The sequence below is a fragment of the Erigeron canadensis genome, chromosome 5 (assembly GCF_010389155.1).
Source record: "Erigeron canadensis isolate Cc75 chromosome 5, C_canadensis_v1, whole genome shotgun sequence".
Taxonomy (NCBI): Eukaryota; Viridiplantae; Streptophyta; class Magnoliopsida; order Asterales; family Asteraceae; genus Erigeron; species Erigeron canadensis.
The window spans coordinates 15,518,138-15,525,235 of NC_057765.1; positions in this window are offsets into that span (position 1 = coordinate 15,518,138).

Here is a 7,098-nt window from a genome sequence, read left to right on the forward strand (position 1 = left end):
ATGTCTGAGATCACCAAGATTGCAGCGCCCCAGGTCGATCTCACTCCAATTACATCTGAGATTGATCGGTTGAGGTGCAGTCTGGATACACTGGCCAGCAAAGTGTCTGAACATTCAAATGCTATATCTGATCTGACCACTGAAGTTGGCAAAGGAAGGGAGGTTGTTTCTGAAGGTGTTAAGGAAGTCCCTGCAACTGGGCTCTCTCCAGATGATCTCTCAATACTCAAACAGATTTTAAAGAGTCAAGAGCTGACAAGTGGAAATGTTATGACTCAGTCTCAGAGATCAATCATCTGTGGAGGACAGTTCGCATGATTTGCGGAGTCTTCAAAGAGTGCAAGACAATGCAATCATGGCAGCCTCTAGATCGCTTGCCCTCTAGTCATGCAGATTTTGAAGCCATCAGGCAAGGACTAGATGCTGCCAAGGGGAAAGGTCTGTACATGCCCCTCGCACTCTTGTGGAGACTTCAGGAAAAGGGAAGGAGTTAGTGGTGGCTACCAGTACTGAGGCTGGTGAGCAGGAGATTGAGGTGTTTGATGATGTGGTGAAGGGGAGTGTTGATAAGGGAAAGGCCATTGCTGATGAATCTATGGAACCGGCCACCGATGCACCAATGTTGGAAACTGGCAATGTTGATTTGTTGCCTCCAGTTACTGAAAGCGAGAGTCAGAAGTTAGCAAGAGTGGGATACCTGGTCAAGGAAAGGAAGAAACAGATGAAGGTAAATCAATTCGAATCAAGAAGAAATCTTCCAACCCCTCTTGTTGATATCACTGATGCTCAACTCCTTGGCTTGACACTTGTTGAATACAAGAAGATCAAAGAAGATCCAAGAATAGTCAATGCACTGAAGGAGATGCTTGAAGTTGAACTGGACAAACACTACCAGGATGATGAGGCTGAACTGGATGCAAAGTGTTTGAATGTGTCGGTGGAGAAGGCCAGAGAGATTAGGTCTGAAGGGATTCTCAAGAGGACTGAGCAGGTAAAGAAGGCGGTCACCAAAGTGTTGAATCCACCCAAGTCCAAAGGAAGAAAACAAAAGGCTTTGCCAAGGGATGCAAATCTGAGGACTTGGGTAGAACCATCTGAACCCACAACTGATGATATTCGAGCTGCTACACAAAAGCTGAGCACGAGCAAAATTAAACTGACAAATGAATCTGAAGCTCGCACATATTTGTCAGATGTACAGCGTCGAAGGCACAATAGAGGCAAGATTACTGATGTTAAGGTTTCGATCAAGCCTGGTGCTAAGCATTTTGTTGTTGAGGTACAATATTTTGTGGACCTAAAGAACAACTGAGAACCCGGATGTCCATCAGTATGGTCATTCTGAACATGTAGAGATGTTGAGGTTGTTGGAAGGTAGGCAGAGGAAGAACAAGGTTGAAAAGGGCTGGGAATATGTATTGCAAAATCTTATCAAGTTCAAGGAAAACATTGAAGAAAGATTAGGCCTTGATCTTGAGGACACACAGCCAATTTCATCAGTTACAAAAGAAGGAAAACTGGCGAAGGGCCATCTGTTTAAGTTTTCCTTCTAACTATCTGCTTGTAATTTTGTTTACTTTCTTGTAACTTATTTGTAAATGTTGTGTATATACAAGTTGCCAGATTGTAACTCACAAGTAAGATATCTGATAAGATCTACAAACATTTAAAACTAAATCCAAGACATTTGATGATCTATAAAAATGTCTTGTAAACTTAATAGGTTTTATCAAACTCAGGTATTTCAAACTTAAACTTGTATAGAAACAAGTTTGAAAATACCTGACAATATTTCAGGACAATTAGGGGGAATTTGTTAGGTCCAGTTTAAGCTAAACTGGAGCTCTCCAGCGACATCTGGAGAGCATGCAGAATTGTTCGAAATATTAGAAGTCCAGTTGCATTGTACAGGTTTAGCAACTGATGACTTCCTCCAGTTGAGATCAAAAGACTAGAATCTGAAGACCTTCCAGTTGAAGTCAAAGACAACAAATGGAAGACAGAGATTGGCAATGGCAGCGAAGCCCAGTTGACAATCTACCAGATCAATCAACTGGAGAATCCTCCAGTGTAAATGCTCTTACAAAGCTTTACACTGATTACGAGGAGGACCTTTTTACTCTACATCCTTTTAACCGGGCAATGATATTGTCTTTGGATAAAGGTGCAAGGATGTAGAGAGGTTGAATAAAGTAACCTTTGTCTTACTTTATTTAGCACACACAAGGATTATTTAAACAATACTTTGTGTGCTGTCAACCATATTTGTACGTCGAAGTTGAGATTCCCATGCTCAATCTTCGACTATAAATAGAGGTCCTTGCACAAGCATTTTCACTAACTTTGCAAATACATATATTCTGCAATATTGGTGAACTTGTGCAATATTCTCTCAATCGCAAAAAGGAACATTTCACAACTCTAAGTGTTTCGATTGTTTAGGAGAATTTCCAAGTTTAGATCAATTGTAATTCATGGTTGTTAGGATATTTACATTCATGTATTATCTTGGTTCCGCAACAACCTTGTATTTTATTTAAACAATCAATAAATAAAATACACTTGAAAATTACATATTGTCTCACCAGTTTATATACTTGTCATTTATATTATTGCATTGTATTAATTCTGTCACCTTAATACATTAACTCCAGTTAACCTGGTACATGATCAATCTAAACTGGTCATATCCAGATTAATTGATTGTGTTGCAAAGTTCACTCACCATCGACATAGAGGTGTCTTCAGCACCCATCTAGTAATAGTTGGGACTTACAAGATCAATAGTGAACTCGACTTGTCTAACAGGTGGGATGCCTGGTAAGTCGTCAGGAAAGACATCAGGAAAGTCCCGAACAATGGGGATGTCTTGCACTTTCTTTTCTTTAGCACTTTTATCAATAACGTGAGCTAAGTACACTAAATGATCTTTCTTGTCCAAGTATTTGCGAAATTTCATAGCTGTGATGATCTTGAGTTCGTTCGTAGATTTGTCGCCTTGTACAATTAGGATCTCGCCGTTTGGAAGCGGTATATGAACTGATTTCTCATGGCAGCAAATAGTCGCGTGGTGTTTGGATAGCCAATCCATTCCCACGATAATGTTGAAGCTACTAATCTCGACCGGGATTAGATCGATAGCAAAGTCTTTGTCTACTAAAGTTATAGGACAATCTAAAGCAATCTCGTTGGTACCGTACTGCTGGCCATTAGCATACTCTACTACATATTTATCTTCTAGTTTACTAGTTATCATTTTAGTTCTAGTTTTAAATTCTAGCGCAACGAAGCTACGCTCGGCACCGGAGTCAAATAGCATAGAAGCATAATGATCGTTCAGGAGAAATGTACCTGTCACAACCCGAGGGTTCTGACGAGCTTCCTCAGCTTTCACAGCAAAAACACGAGCGTTCGCCTGGCCCTGTTGGTTTTGCTGCTGCTGGTTGTTCTGTTGATTCTGGTTTCTTGGCCCGCGTGGATAAGCAACACGCTGAACTTGAGCGTTCGTGTTCTGGTTCTTCTGAACTGGGGCAGCAGGTGGTAATGGGAGTCGAGTGTTCCTTGCTGGAGGGTTTCTGTTGGCTGGTGGTGGGTTGTTTCTGGGTGGAATTGTTGTAGTAGCACTACAGTACTTGGCCATGTGGCCCACGCCTTGGCACTTGAAACGGACAGGACAATCACCAGTGTGGTGAAGATTACAGCGGGTGCACTTCGGGTAAGCACCAGAATATCTTGTTGGTTCAGTTGCTGCGATCACTGCATAATTCCTCAATCTCTTCCCCTTCTTACTTGGGGGCTCAGTTCTCCTTTCCACCACTTTTTCTGCCTTTCTCTTCCCTTTCTCAACGTTCTAAAACAAACCTCCTGATTTGATGATATCCTTAGTCAATGTCTTGGCTAGTACAGTGGCTCTTGACATTGTCTTAGGACCCTTACTGGTGAGAGCACGGCGAATCTCTGGGATCAAACCCCCAAATAAAACGATCGATTTTTTTTCTTTAGTGGAAGCCAAATGTGGCACAAGTCTAGCAAGCTCATTAAACCTCAGAATGTACTTCTCAATTTCCACTCCCTTCATCTTCAAGTCCCAAAATTCTTGTTCCAACTCTTGCAGTGCATCTTTGGTACAAAACTCAGCTCTCATCATCTTTTGAAGTTCCTCCCAGGTGTGAGCATAAGCAGACTTTCTGCCAACAGTAGTGACGATGCCAGTCCACCATGACCTAGCAGCACCGTCAAATTGGCTAGTCGCGTGCTCCACCATCTTGTCCTCAGCAGTTTCTGTGTGGTACAGGGCTTCCTCCATGTTCTCAAACCACATCAATAGTTCTGCAGCTCCTTTCTCCTCTGAGTAGACTGGGGGTTTGCACTGAGTGAAAGTCCTAAATGAACACCCTCTGCCTTGGCTAACTCTGCCTTCAGCAGTAGCCCGAGTGTTGATCTGACTGGCTCCGTCCGAGTCATTGTTCACGTCATGATTCTCTTCAAGTTCTCCTTGAGTTCTCTTGTTCTGAGTCGCTCGAGTAGTCTTAGTACCTTCAGTTAATGGAATTTCCAGCATCTGAGCAACTTGTGTAGCGATATTTGGTACCATCTCATTCATGCGGTCAGTGATGAGATTCGCTACATCTTCTAGAGTGAAGTTGACAGTAGTATTGGGCTCTGGTTCAGTGGGTTCAACAACAGGTTCAACCGTAGGTGCAACTCTAGGCTTTCTTCCCCGGGTAGCAGACATCCTTCCTTATAACTCCTGATAAGACGAAAATATGAACTTGATTACGTTTCGAACAAGTCTATAGCTCCAAGAACGTAGCACGTTTATAAGTGATCATCGATAGCAAATTATATGAACAAGAACAGTCGTCGGTCGCACGATAAGGACCTAAAGTCGTATAAGCTCTATGGCCTATAAATGAAGTACTAGCACGTAAGTCTGTCGAGAACGAGTGAACTAGAACTAATGAGATCGAAGAGTGAGATCGTACTAAGTTCTAAATAAGGCTCTAAGAATGGATGACGCCTTTAATGACACACCTTGAGTACTAGGGACTAGATCCGCAATTAGATGTAGTTGATCAGGTTACATTTAATTAGGGAAAAGTACCTATCACTCAAGACAGTCATGCAAGGTTCGCCTCAGAGTGAATTCAAGTCATAGCTCGAGTTTTCCTTTAGGAGAAACTCGGGGTTCACTATAACCATGGGCTCTGATACCAACTGTAACACCCCGCTAAAGCAGAATATACGGGATGTACAGATAAGCACAAGCACGCACAGTACAAGTTCAAACACAGCTTATAACATTAAGGAATAAGAAGTATCATAAGTTATTACAACATTTGGGATAAACCCTGAATTAGATAATATTCAAAAGACAGAACAATTATCTTAAGTACTCTTTGAACTCAGAACAGGAACAAGCAAAAGGAGGTCTTCACAGCCACTAATCTTGAACGCACGGACAATCTCCATAGAAGTAAGATGGAAATAGGAAGACTCCTATGCTAAGAGAACTAAGAACCTAGCCTGAAAAGCATGTAAGTTCAAAAGGGTCAACTACAAAAGTAGTTGGTGAGATTCACATAAAGTACTTATTATTTATACATAATATTAGTATGTATATTAAGAACAAGTCATAAGATCTGTACGTCTATCAAAAGTACTTTGTAATATCAAGAATAGTTTTGGAATATGTATTGCACTTAATATGTATGTATATAATTACTGCTAACCCGATTGGTCAATGCTGAACGATAATGAATCAGTAAGCTCACAATAAACAAGTAAGCTACAAGCATGGTCTAGATCAAATAAGTACAGATAATATGCATCCTCCAAAACTGTAGAGAATGAGGGTGGACCTACCCTAACAACGTTGTCCATAATTACCTACGGTTCATTTCCTGAACTGTGGGATATGAATTGATAGCAGTAAAATAGAACTCATACATAGAACAATAAGTACATACAGAGGACATATAAGTGATACAAATGTATTCAAGATCCTGCCCATTCAAGATCTAGAATACAGTTTCAGAGAATAAGTATGATGATAGGAATGTATTCAGATCCTGCCCATTCAAGATGTAAATACACTCAATAGAGTATATAGTTATGGATGTATTCGAGATCCTGCCCATTCAAGATCCCAACACACCACAGGAGATAAGAATAGTAATAAGGATGTATTTCAGAATCATTTTATAAATAGTCTGTACGTTCTTAAAATAGTACATAGAACAGTTTTAGGACATATGTATATATATTTATGTATATACATTTAAGTACGAAATACTTTTCATACGATCATATAATAATACGTAGAACAGTTCAAGAACACATATATATATATTTATATATGTATATATAATTTAAGTACAAAAATAGTTTCCATGCTTTTCAGTCCCTGATAAAGAACTTTGAACAAAATGTACGAAAAGGGGATAAGTGAACTCACAGTGATCTAGTACAGTACAGTTATTGGGCACAGAGAACAAGCACAGAAATAGATAGGTTATATCTATAGAAATCCAAGCGCGTCTTGACAGAAGCCTAAGCACACATTGTTGTACACATGATATGTACATATATTAGACTCGGTGATTAATTAATCACGAAAATGTTCTTGATGATCCGATGATTTGGTCCTTAATGTATTTAGAACGTTTTGACACAAAATGAACTTTAGTACTTGTACAGGACTTGCTTTGTACGTCTTAGAACTCACACAGTTTAATTATTTTTTTACTTTGTTGCACATGAACTTATTAGGGAAATTTAGTCTCAACTTTGATTGATTAGTCATCGAATCTTGTACTCAAATTTAGCATGACAAACACCAAGTTATTGAACACAGGTAATTTAGATCGTCTTAGCTATCACAAAAGAGATCGTGCTGGCTAATTGATGAAAGGGATCATTTTGGTTTCTATGTCCTTAAGATCGTTTTATTTCTGAGGAGGAGGTTGTTTTACCTTATTGTTAGTTAAGATCGTTTTGTAATAAAGAGGAATAGATAGTTTCAAACCAAATGCCATTTAGATCGTTTCAGGTTGAGGTGTTTTAGATCGTTCTAGCTCAATGTATTTAGATCGTTTT